Genomic DNA, 14182 nt, shown 5'->3' with positions numbered 1-14182 from the left:
GAAAGAGCAATTTTCCGGCCTTACTAGTGAAGATATCGCATTCCATCTAAATACTTTCGTTGAGTTGTGTGATATGCAAAAGGAAAAAAGATGTGTATAATGATATTGTTAACTTGAAGCTATTTCCGTTCTCTCTACGAGATCGCGCTAAAACTTGGTTTTCACCTTTGCCTAAAAAAGTATGGATTCATGGAATAAGTGTAAAGACGCTTTTATTTCCAAGTATTTTCCTCCCGCTAAGATCATCTCCCTTATGAACAATATAGTGAATTTTAAGCAACTTGATCATGAAAATATTGCACAATCTTGCGAGAGGATGAAATTGATGATAAGAAATTGTCCTACTCATGGTTTATGTTATTGGATGATCATACAATTTTTTTATGTCGGATTGAATTTTGCATCTAGAAATCTTTTAGATTCCGCCGAGGGAGGTAATTTTATGGAAATTATATTAGGAGAAGCTACTAAACTCCAAGATAATATTATGGCTAATTACTCTCAATGGCATGCCGAAAGATCTTCTACTAGTAAGAAAGTGCACGCTATTGAAAAAATTAATACTTTGAGTGGAAAGATGGATGAACTTTTGAAATTGATTTCTAGTAATAGTGCTCCTATTGATACTAATGATATGCCTTTGTCCACTTTGATTCAGAACAATAGTGAATCTATGGATGTGAATTCTGTCGGTAGGAACAATTTTGGTAATAATGCTTATAGAGGTAATTTCAACCCTGGGCTGTTTCCTAGTGATTCCTCTAATAAATTTTGGTAATTCCTACAACAATTCTTATGGAAATTATAATAAATTACCCTCTGACCTTGATAACAATATTAAAGATTTCATTAATTCTCAAAAAGGTTTCAACGCTATGGTTGAAGAAAAATTGCTCAAGATTGATGATTTGGCTAGGAATGTTGATAGAATTTATCTTGAGATTAATTCTTTAAAGATAACATCTATGCCACCCATTACTGATATTAATGAATCTCTAAAAGCTATTAAAATTTCTATTGACTAATTTAAAGAAAGAACTGCTAGAATGTGTGCTAAGCGAGATTGGTTTGTAAAAGCGTTTTCTTCTAGTTTTTGCAAAAATAATGATGAAGATCTTAAAGTGATTGGTGTGACTCCTATTGAATCTTTGTTTTCTAATATAAATATTGATAAAGATGGGACTGTAGGTGAGTCAAATTTAGCTAGATGGCGTCCCAATGATTTAGAGTTTATAGATCTTAAGGAATGCTATGATGGAATCTTTTAAAGAAAAACTTGAGTTGGATGTTTCTATCCCTAGAAATATTTATGATGAGTGGGGACCTACTATTAAGATTAATATTGAAGATTATGAGTGCACTGCTCTGTGTGATTTGGGTGCTGGTGTTTCCACTATTCTGAAAACTTTATGTGATGTGCTACGTTTCCATAAACTTGATGATTGTTCTTTGAATTTGCATCTAGCGGATTCCACTATTAAGAAAGCTATGGGAAGGATTAATGATGTTAGTATTGTTGCAAATAGTAATTATGTGCCCGTAGATTTCATTGTGCTTGATATAGATTGCAATCCTACATGTCCTATTATTCTTGATAGACCTTTCATTAGAACGATCAGTGCAATTATTGATATGAAAGAAGGAAACATTAGATTTCAATTTCCATTAAGGAAGGGCATGGAACACTTTCCAAGAAAGAAAATTAAGTTCCTATATGAATCTATTATGAGGGCTACTTATGGACTTAATACCAAAGACGGCAATACCTAGATCTATGTTTTATGCCTAGCTAGGGGCGTTAAACAATAGTGCTTGTTGGGAGGCAACCCAATTTTATTTTTATGCTTCTTGTTTTTGGTTCTAATTTTCAATACATACACATTATTACCTCTATAGTAATTGTGTTTTGGTGTTTAAATTAGTGTTTGAGCCAAGCAAGACCTTTGTGATAGTCTATGGTGATAGTTGATTTGATCTTGCTGAAAAACAGAAACTTTTGCGCTCATTTCCGGAATTTTAAAATATCATAGAAGCGTGCTTTTGATCTAATTTTGTTACACAAGATTAATATATAAATTTCCCAGATTGTCCTGATGTTTCAGAATTTTTGGAGTTACATAAGTATACAATGGTTTCGGATTGCTACAAACTTTTCTGCTTTTGACAGATTCTATTTTCTATGTGTTGTTTGCTTATTTTGATGAATCTATGGGTTGTATCGGGGTGTATGAACCATGGAGAAGTTGTAATACAGTAGATATTATACCAATATAAATTTAGAATGAGTTCACAACAGTACCTAAAGTGATGATTTTTTTTATTATACTAATAGATCTCATGAGTTTTCTGTTGTGAAGTTTTCAAGCTTTGGGTAAAGATTTGATGGACTATGGAATAAGGAGAGGCAAGAGCCTAAGATTTGGGATGCCCAAGTCATCCCAAGGTAATATTAAAGGAAAACCAAGCATCTAGGCTTGGGGATTCCCCGGATGGTATCCCCTCTTTTGTCTTTGTTCCATCGTTAAATTTACTTGAGGCTATATTTTTATTCACCACATGATATGTGTTTTGCTTGGAGAGTCTTGTATGATATGAGTTTTTGATTTTTAGTTTGCCACAATTATCCTTGCTGTACACACCTTTTGAGAGGGACATGCATGAATCATGAACTTATTAGAATATTCTATGTGCTTCACTTATATCTTTTGAGTTAGGCAGTTTGCTTTGGTACTTCACTTATATCTTTTTAGAGCACGACGGTGGTTTTATTTTATAGAAATTGTTGAACTCTCATGCTTCAATTATATTATTTTGAGAGTTTTAAATAGCATGATAATTTTCTTAGGTTATGAATTTAGTCTTAATATTATGGGCATCCAAGAGGGATATAATAAAAATTTCATATAAAGAGCGTTGAATACTATGAGAAGTTTGATTCCTTGCATATTGTTTTGAGATATAAAGATGGTGATATTAGAGTCATGCTAGTGAGTAATTGTCGATTGGTAGAAATACTTGTGTTAAAGTTTGTGATTCCCGTAGCATGCAGTATGGTGAACCGTTATGTGATGAAGTCAGAGCATGTTTATTTTTTGATTGTCTTCCTTATGAGTGGCGGTCGGGGACGAGCGATGCATATGCCACTTCTATGATGATAATTGCGACAAAATCATGTATCATCATAGATGTGGTGGGCTCCTACATCTATGAGAAAAAATGGGATTTTCGTCCTGGGCCAGCCGGAGACGGAACTACATGACACTCTTTGGGCCATCCTTGATGTAAAAAACCATGGTGGAAGCGAGGTCAAGGAAAATTTCGGGGAGTTCCTGGTTATGGTGGGTGGTCAGAACTGAGTGATGTAGTGGTTTGCGCGTTTCTCTCATACGCGTGATTGTGCGAGGCGCTTTCTAACTGAACCCGAGCGAGGCATTCGCTTACTGAACCCAAGAGATCGATCGATCCCACTACGTACCAAAGTTGATCGATCCTTTCGCTGTGATGTAGGGTAGAACCCTAATCACCTAATCTTTCACGAAAGGAGCGGATCCCGCGAAGAACACGAGGAACACGAGGGGAAAACAAGGGAAATCACGAGGGGAAACACGAGAGAATCACTCAACCAACAAGAAATAGTCACACATATGCTAGATCCTCGAGTACATAAGAGATCACACGATCCACAATCAACAACGGATGATACACGGTAACCGGTCTTCTCCGTGAGGAGGTCTTGAAGTTCTTCTCCAAAAGGAGATCTTGAATCCAAAGCGATCTTCTCCGTAGAGGCCGCGATCTCTCTCGTGGAGTAGATCCGATGTGGATGAGCAATGCTCTATCTCTAAAATGAGCTAAACCAATGCTAACCCTAGAAAGTTTTACGGGGTGGAGTATATATAGTCTAGGGGGGAGAAGGGATACACGGGCCTCGGCCCATCACTGTGCGCAGACAGGGGGGCCGGATGTCCGGGCTGGAGTGGTGGCATTTGTTGCTCTCGGGTTCGGAGGGGTCGGATTTTCGGGCCGGTGGCCGGATGTCCAGGGGCTCAGGAGCGGCCGGATGTCCGGGCTGTCGGGGCCGGATGTCCGGGGCCTATAGCTTTTGGCGGTTGTGCTGCTGTAGTGCATGACGCTCCAGGGGCCGGATGTCCGGGGCCTTGGCCGGATGTCCGGGGCCTGGGAGATGTTCTTGGCTCCTTCCATTGGTTCTCCTCATCCGTGGACATGGGGACTTGTACATGTTCATGCGCATCTTCGGTAGGGCCCTCTTTGTGCCTAATCATGCACAACACCTCGGACTTAGGTAGTAGCCATGTCTCATGCATAGAAAGTGGGAGTTCACCTTATCTTCGATAGCCTTGGCTCGGGCTTGTGTCATTGGTCCAAGTGGTGTCTTTGGAGGTGTAGGTGCGTCCATGGTGATGATCTTGGGATGCTCCACATCATCTCCCCTACCTTGGGGAAGATCCGTCCTCGGATCGAAATCCCCATCACCATGGTAGGGCGAGAGATGTTTGATGTTGAAGATGTCTCTCACGGAGTACTTGTCACGAGGGATGTCGATCTTGTATGCGTTGTTGTTGTAGCATGCAAGCACCTTGAATGGCCCATCCGCGCATGGTCGAAGTTTGGACTTGCGTTCTTGGGGAAAGCGGTCCTTGAGAAGGTGTAGCCACACGAGGTCTCCAATGTTGAATATCATAGGGTGCTTGTTGACGTTGAGCTTGGTCGCAAGGCGTTGTACTTGGCGCTCGATGGTGTTTCTTGTATCTTCATGCACCTTCTTGAGATGGATCGCTCAAGCACTTGCGTCCAAATTGTTGCGTTCTTGCAGTGGTAGAGGGAGAATATCCAATGGTGACAAACGGTTGAATCCGTAGACGACCTCAAAAGGGGACTTGCTGGTTGTTGAGTGTCTTGCTCGGTTGTAGGAGAACTCGGCGCTGGGTAGACACTCCTCCCACTCTTTGATGTTCCTCGTGATGAGTACTCGAAGTAGAGCGGAGAGTGTGCGGTTTGTCACCTCCGTTTGGCCGTCGGTTTGAGGATGGTACGCAGTGGAGAAGAGTAGCTTGATTCCGAGCTTGGCGCATAGTGTCTTCTAAAAGTAGTTAAGGAACTTGACGTCGCGGTCCGAGACGATAGTCTTTGGCACACCATGGAGACGCAATATTTCCCTACAAAAGAGATTAGCAACATGTGAAGCATTGTCTATCTTGTTGCAAGGAATAAAATGGGCCATTTTTGAGAAACGGTCCACAACGACAAATATGGAATCTTTCCCATTTCGAGTCCTAGGCAAACCAAGTACAAAGTCCATGCTAATGTCTTCCCATGGTTGGCATGGAATTGGTACAGGCATATAGAGGCCATGAGATTGAGCATTGGACTTAGCTTTCCGACATGTAGAGCATCGGTTGATGAAACAATTGACGTCCCGAAACATCTTTGGCCAAAAGTAGTTCTTCAAGAGCATGGTGAACGTCTTGTTGCGTCTGAAATGTCCCATTAAGCCTCCTCCATGAGATTCCTGCAAAAGCAACAAACGAAGAGAGGACTCGGGGATGCAAAGTTTGTTAGCTCTCATAAGATATCCATCTTTGGTGTAATAACATTCCCAAGATGTATGCGACAAACACTTGGCATAAGGAGTAGCAAAAGTTGCATCATGCTCATACAAGTCTTTGATATGCTCGAATCCAATGACATCTAACTCAAGTTGTGTAACAAGCATACATATGCGGGAAAGAGAAACCACTACAATGTTTTATTTACCCTTGATGTACTTGAGGACATAAGGAAAAGATGCAATAAATTCACTCCATTTAGCATGACGCTTGTTCAACTTGGTTTGTCCCTTAAGATACTTGAGAGTCTCATGATCGGTATGAATGATAAACTCATGGGGACGAAGGTAATGTTCCCATTCATGCAAAACACAGACTAAAGCATATAGCTCTTTGTCATAGATGGGATAATTGAGTTGTGCTCCAGAAAGTTTCTCAGTAAAGTAAGCTATGGGGCACTTCTCTTGCGTTAACACACCTCCTATGCCATTACCACTAGCATCGGAATGAATCTCAAAAGGCTTGTCGAAGTAGGGTAAAGCAAGCACAGGAGCATGAGTAAGCAAATTCTTAAGCTCATTGAATGCGGTATCCTGGGATGGTCCCCAAACAAAAGGCGCATTCTTCTTGCTCAAAGCATGCAAAGGCGAAGCAGTGGTGCTAAAATCCTTCACAAAGCGACGATATAAACCAGCAAGGCCAAGAAAACTATGCACTTGATGCAAGTTGGTTGGTTGCAGCCAAGTCTTAATAGCATTGATCTTGGACTCATCAACATGAACACCCTTAGAAGAAACAACAAAACCCAAGAAAACAAGCTTATCAACACCAAAAAGGCATTTCTCCATATTAGCATAGAGGCGCTCTTTTCTAAAAGTTTGCAAAACAGTGCGGACATGGGTGACATGCTCTTCGATAGATTTGCTAAACACAAGAACGTCATCAAAGTAAACGACAACAAATATACCAATGTAAGGGCAAAAGACATGATTCATAAGGTGCATAAAAGTGCCCAGTGCTTCCGAAAGACCCATAGGCATGACTAACCACTCATACAAACCAAACTTGGTTTTGAAGGCAGTTTTCCATTCATCACCCTCTTGTATGTGGATTTGATAGTAACCACTCTTAAGATCAATTTTGGAAAATATAGTGGCACCGCTAAGCTCATCAAGCATATCATCTAGGCGTGAAATGGGATACCTATAGCGAACGGTGTTAGCATTGATAGGTCTACAATCGGAGCACATGCGAAAGCTACCGTCACGTTTTGGCACAAGAATGACCGGGACGGCACAAGGGCTCAAACCTTCACGCACATGTCCATGGTCGACGAGATGTTTTACTTGCCTTTGTATTTCTTTGGTTTCTTCAGGGTTGACACGGTAGGGAGCTTTGTTCGGAAGAGGTGCTCCAGGGATGAGGTCGATTCAGTGCTCAATGCCTTGTAGAGGAGGTAGACCCGGAGGTAGCTCATCGGGGAAAACATCTTTAAATTCCTGCAAAAGAGAAGACACCACTAGAGGAAGAGTGTGAGAAGTGTTAGTTTGTGGTGCATTGTCCTTGCACACGAGGACGTAGTGTAGGACACTAGATGGGTTCTCACACACTTCTCTTATCTCACGTTTGGTGGCCAATAGAACTAGGTTCTTGTTTTCGCTCATCGTGGAGGCACTCGATTTGGGCTTGTGGCGCTCACTCTGTTTGTGGTGGCTCGCTCTCTCACTATAATCTCCACGATGGGTGGCTTGCTTTTCGGCGATTACTGGACATGGCGACATTGGACGGAGGACGTCCTCCTTGCCCTTCATCTTTAAGATGTAGTGGTTCATTCGGCCGTTGTGGACGACTCCTCTATCGAATTCCCATGGCCGTCCAAGGAGAAGATGACAAACGGTCATTGGAACGATGTCGCACTCCAAGGTGTCTTCGTAGGCGCCGATTTTGAAGGACACTTGTACTCGGTGCTGGACTTGGATGGTGCCGGAGTCATTAAGCCATTTCACTTTGTATGGATGTGGATGCTTCATCTTGGGCAATTGGAGCTTGGAGCAAAGTTCTTCAGTTGCGATATTATGACAACTCCCTCCATCGATGATGACCTTGACGGATCGTCCATTGATGTCGGCCTTGGTGTGGAATATGTGGCATCGTTGGTCTTCTTCTTGGTGATGTTGGAGAGTCAAGACTTTGGAGACAACAAGTGCGGGACTTGAGTCTTCATCGCAAAAGACATGTTCTTCTTCATTGTTCACTTGGCGGTGCATGGCGACTTGCTCAAGGGCTTCCATTTCGCTTGCACTCATGGAGTCATAGGTGCCATCGTTGTTGAAGACCATGGTTCACTTGTTGGTGCACTCATAGGACTTGTGGCCTCGGCCTCCGCAAGTGAAACACTTGAAGGAACTTGTCTTGACGGTCTCATCGGTTGGGGTTGATGATGATGAAGCTCTCGGCTTGAAGTTGCTCGTAGGAGGATGGCTTGTAGTTGACGAAGCTTTCTTGGAAGTCGACTTCTCGATGTTGGTAGTAGAAGGCTTTGTAGTCGGTGTTGGAGTCGTTGAATCTTGGTTGTTGGAGAAGCCGTAGGACTTGGATAAGAACTTGGCATACTTGAAATCATCTTGCACTTGGCGTTCTGCTTTGGTAGCTTGGTGCACTAGCTCGATGAGATTTGAGTATGGTTGGAAGTCGGCGATCTTCTTGATGTGATGATTGCGTCCATTCAAGAAATGTGCCATTGTTTGCTCATTATCTTCCGTGACATTGGCTCTTATCATTGCAATCTCCATCTCCTTGTAGTATTCTTCAACGTTGTTTGTTCCTTGCTTGAGTTGTTGGAGTTTCTTGAAGAGTTCGCGGTTGTAGTAGGTAGGTACAAAGCGTGCTCTCATGACATCCTATGTTTGCGCCCAAGTAGTGATGGGTGGTTCACCTGTTGCCTCTCAGCGCTCTATGATTTGTTCCCACCAAATAAGGACATAGTCTTCGAACTCAAGGGATGACATCGCGATCTTCTTCTCTTCTTCATAATTGTGCAAACGGAAGATCTTGTCAACTTTCCATGCCCATGAAAGGTACTCTTCGGGATCGTTGCTTCCGTTGAACTTGGGCATGGTGAACTTGAGCTTGCCATAGCATTGCTCTTTATTGTGTTGGGGTCAGGGATGATGACGCCCATGTTGTTGATGATTGTTCAACTCGTGGTGCTCTTGGCGTGGAGGGTTGTCATCGTCATGTTGTTCTTGTCTTGGCGCAGAGGATCTCCAATATCTTCATGCTCTGGATTGACTTGTTGCTCTTGGCGAGCTTGTGGAGGAGCTTGTAGAGCTCGAGGAGGAACTTGATGATGCAAGCGAGCTTGAAATCTTCGTTCTTGAATTTTTTTCGTGAAGTGCTTCCTCTTGTTCACGGGCTTGTCGGCTTCGGTCGGCTACAACTTGACTCGAATCGCGTAGAGCTTGTTGCGCCGCAAGTGCTTGAGCATCACGGAGTTGTTTTTCTTGACGTTGTGTCTCGGCATTTTGAGCATTTTGGTGTAGACGCGCTCGGCGAAGAGTGTTCAATGTCGGTGTACTTGAGCTGGAGAGGGTAAAGTCGGAGTGGCGGCTTGAACGACTCCTTCTTGAAGTGGAAGACGAGCGGTTGAGCAACAAAGCACGAATTTCGTCCATCCTTGCATCATTCTCTTGTTTGTGATCGTCGAGCTTGTGGTCAAAGTAGTCCATTGTACGTTGCTCGGAAAGTCGCAAGTCGGCGGCAAGGTTGTCGATGCGTTCACTCATAGCTTGTTGCTCTTGACGCAAGGCACGTCGTGCACCAAAGAGGTGACTCTTGGTGACGAAGGAGTTCATGTCGTCGTCTTGCTCCATGAAGAGTGGGTTTGTAGAAGTACTTGGCCTATCCATCATTCCAAGACAAATGTGAGTGGTAGAAAGAGAAGAACGAGTACCAAATGTACCTTGACCGAAGTTGAAAGTGGATCGAGGATAACTCCGATGTAGGACAAGGAAATAGCACAATTGGTACTAGCTCTTGTTGGTTTCTCACACCTACACAAGTAAAAGCTTTTGGTGGAGCTTGGTTAGGATGGTGGCACAAAATTTGATGCAATTGTAAGTGAGCTTTAATAATATTGGAAAAGATTCGCAAGATACAATGTAACAAGTAGACCAAGCATATAAGGTACACGAAGACACACACGCAAAAAGATAAGTGGGGTTATGCAACCAAGGGTGAGCCAAAATGTGGAATCCACAAAAATGCTCTTGTTGCATAACACTAGAGAGACGCTAGCATGATTGCACAATAGGCGGATACAAGAACTTGTGCACAACCTACTTAGCAAAAATGCAATGACTTCTATCCCAAATATGTTCTATGCAAGGTGTTTCTATGATATGATCCAAGATGATCGAGTATGACAATCTTAATGTTGTAATATGATGGTTCTTGCTTAAAAGATCTTTGCTTATATTTTCTCTTTGCTTAAAAGATTGTTTGGCTCTTTGATGTTTGAGCTCTTTTCTCATGCAATGCTTGACGAACCAAGATAGCAAATGAGTATGCGATGACATCTTTGTGACACAAGAGATGATACCAATATATGCAAGAATGATGTATGTATTCTATGGGAAGTATGATCACTAATGTGCACAAGTCTCATTGCCGGCAATACTCAATGGCTAGTCTCGATGGGTAAGCAATCCAAAGGAGTAAGGCTACCAGTCTTGCTTCCAATATTGCTTCCAGTATTGCTTCCAGTATGGCAAGAGTGATATGTCCAATACCAAGATGAGGTTACCAGTCTTGCTTCCAGTATGGCGTCAAAATGGTGGCACAAATACCAAGGTGTAGTCGAGGTGGTCGTTGTTGATGACGATGTAGGACGGCGGTGATGATGTAGGACGCGTCCGTGGTGAAGATGAGCGGTGGTGATGTCGAAGTCGAACCGTACCTAGATAGCCGAAACACAAAAGGATACGGTACCGCAACTCAAATTCTCAAACCTCGAAGTAGCAAATGTGTCGGAGAGCGAAACGGTCCAAAATGGTTGGGTTATGCGGAAGTGGTGGATGTATGCGGAAGTATATACAGTATATGGTGGGCACCGGAAACAAAATTTGGTGAAAAATGGACGGAAAATGGGGCAGTGGATGGAGATGTCGCTGCCAGGGGTCGGATGTCTGGGTGGAAGGCCGGATGTCCGACCTTGACGTGTCGGATGTCCGGGCTCTGGATCCGGGGATGAACACCGTGTGGAGAGGTCAAATCCGGGCGAAAATGGGAAGAATATGTGGATGGAAATTGGGGGAAATGGATGGGAGGCTAGATCCACTCAAAACAAAGCAAATCCACGGATCCAAACCAACAAAATCTCAACACGACAACAAATCACCAAAAAAAATTGGGGCTATTTTTGGGGGGGAATTTTCGAATTAGGATGAAAAACAACAAAACAAGGCTAGAAACACAATGGGGAGGCTCCGAAATCGTGATCAACGTGGCTCTAGATACCAAGATGATGTAAGGTAGAACCCTAATCGCCCGATCTTTCACAAAAGGAGCAGATCCCGCGAAGAACACGAGGAACACGAGGGGAAAACGAGGGAAATCACGAGATGAAACACGAGAGAATCACTCAACCAACAAGAAATAGTCACACATATGCTAGATCCTCGAGTACATAAGAGATCACACGATCCACAATCAAGAACGGACGATACACGGTAACCGGTCTTCTCCGTGAGGAGGTCTTGAAGTTCTTCTCCAAAAGGAGGTATTGAATCCAAAGAGATCTTCTCTGTAGAGGCCGCGGTCTCTCTCGTGGAGTAGATCCGATGTGGATGAGCAATGCTCTATCTCTAAAATGAGCTAAACCAATGCTAACCCTAGAGAGTTGTACGGGGTGGAGTATATATAGTCTAGGGGGAGAAGGGATACACGGGCCTCGACCCTTCACTGTGCGCAGACAGGGGAGGCCGGATGTCCGGGCTGGTCGGGCCGGATGTCCGGGCTTTCAGGCGACGCCGGATGTCTGGGCTGGGGGGGCGGATGTCTGGGCTGGAGTGGTGCCATTTGTTGCTCAAGGGTTCGGAGGGGTCGGATTTCTAGGCCGGTGGCCGGATGTCGGGGGGCTCGGGAGAGGCCGGATGTCCGCGCTGTCGGGGCCGGATGTCCGGGGCGTGTAGCTTTTGGCGGTTGTGCTACTGTAGTGGATGACGCTCCAGGGGTCGGATGTCCGGGGCCTTGGTCGGATGTCCGGGGCCTGGGGGATGCTCTTGGCTCCTTCTGTTGGTTCTCCTCATCCGTGGACTTGGGGACTTGTACATCTTCATGCGCATCTTCGGGAGGGCCCTCTTGGTGCCTAATCATGCACAACACCTCGGACTTAGGTAGTAGCCATGTCTCATGCATAGAAAGTGGGAGTTCGGAGAGGAGTGAGTTCACCTTATCTTTGATAGCCTTGGCTCGGGCTCGTGTCATTGGTCCAAGTGGTGTCATTGGAGTTGTAGGTGCGTCCATGGGGATGATCTTGGGATGCTCCGCATCACGTTGCTAACTGAACCCGAGCGATTCGTTCACTGGTGGAGCTAATTGAACCCGAGCGATTGATCACTACTGCTGCTTATACTGCAGCTGATCGAGCGCCCATGCAAGACGTAGCCACCCGGTGTGTTGGGCTGCTTCCCGATGAACGGTGCCCGTTGCTACCGCGTGCGCGATACATAGAACAAGTTGGGACGTGTGGTGAGTCCATCGGTTGGTTGGCTGTGTATGAACAGTTCCCGGTGGGGGTTGGATATGAACAGGACCACGCCCATGTAGGCGGTTGACGTGGGATGAACAGGAACCCGTGATAGTAGGCGGTTGTCACTGGATGAATAGGACCCCGAGCAGGCCGTGCCGCAATACATGATACATTTCCAACATATATATATATATATTTATTGTTTCATGCTATTATATTATCTGTTTTGGATGTTTTATATGCATTAATATGCTATTTTATATTATTTTTGGGACTGACCTATTAACCTAGAGCCCAGTGCCAGTGTTTGTTTTTCCTTGTTTTTGAGTTTTTTCGAAAAGGAATACCAAACGTAATAAAACTTTCGCTATGATTTTTCTTGCACCAGAAGACACCCGTCGGACTTGGAGAGGGGGTTAGAGGAGTCTCGAGGGGCCACAAGCCCTCAGGTCATGCCCTAGGGGGGCACGCCTGTCTTGTGGACAACTCGGGTGTCCCCCAACCCTAATCTTTGCACTATAAATTCCCAAATATTCGCAAACCACGAGAAGCGTCCACCAAAATACCTGTCTGCCGCCGCAAGCCTCTGTTCCCGTGAGATCCCATCTTGGGGCCTTTTCCGGCACCCTACCGGAGGGGGATTCGATCACGGAGGCCATCTACATCAACCTTGCCGCCCTTCGGATGAAGCGTGAGTAGTTTACCACAGACCTACTGGTCCATTGCTAGTAGCTAGATGGCTTCTTCTCTCTCTTTGATCTTCAATACAATGTTCTCCTTGATGTTCTTGGAGTTCTATCTGATGTAATATTCTTTTGCAGTGTGTTTGTCGAGATCTGATGAATTATGGATTAATAATCAGATTATCTTTGAATATTATTTGAGTCTTTTTTGAACTCTTTTATGTATGATTAAATATCTTTGTATTTCTCTTCGAATTTTTTGTTTGGTTTGGCCAATTAGATTGATATTTCTTGCAATGGGAGAGGTGCTTAGTTTTGGGTTCAATCTTGTGGTGTCCTCACCCAGTGACAAAGTAGGGGTAGCTAGGCACGTATTGTATTGTTGCCATCAAGGGTAAAAAGATGGGGTTTTCATCATATTGCTTGAGGTTATCGCTCTACATGATGTCATCTTACTTAAGGCGTTACTCCGTTCTTATGAACTTAATACTCTAGATGCATGCACAAAAAAATACACTTTCATGATGATACGTGTTTGTCATAGTAGGTCACGTTTTCTTTCATGCATGTACATCCATGATGATTTTATGACAGAATCAAGAGAGTCATACCTGTGATGTCATAGAAGTGTTCCATAACATTACCAAAATTATCATCACGGAAGTGTCCACTTCCATGACTATAAATGGTGCGTCATGGAAGTGCTTTCGTCAAGGGTAACCGACACGTGGCATCCAACTTAATGGGTCACCACTAAGCTATCAGGTTCTGGTTTGGATCGGATAACCCGTTATCAGCCCGGACCAATGGCGATTTTCCACGTGTAAAATTCTCATTCGCCGACGATCCATGTGTCAGCTCAGTGTTGGGACAGATGTCAACCGTCCATTGGAAAAGAATTGCCAATGAAATGTTGACCCATGGGAAGGCCTCCCATATAGGTTTACAAGCCGACCCAGGAGCAGACCCACAAGATTTCGTCAGATCTAATGGGTCGGCCCTTTAACAGCCTAACATTTTCTGGACCAAATTATGGCCCACATCAGATAGGGGCCGTTTAAGGACTGCAATATTCTGGGCCAGTTTGCGGCCCATATTAGACCTGGCCCGTTAACAGCCTGCAAAAGTTTGGGCGATATTACGGTCCATACCTGATATGGCCCATTAACTGACTTTCATAT

The sequence above is a fragment of the Triticum aestivum genome, chromosome 2A (genome assembly GCF_018294505.1).
Source record: "Triticum aestivum cultivar Chinese Spring chromosome 2A, IWGSC CS RefSeq v2.1, whole genome shotgun sequence".
In the NCBI taxonomy this organism is placed as follows: Eukaryota; Viridiplantae; Streptophyta; class Magnoliopsida; order Poales; family Poaceae; genus Triticum; species Triticum aestivum.
This window is presented reverse-complemented; position numbering follows the sequence as displayed.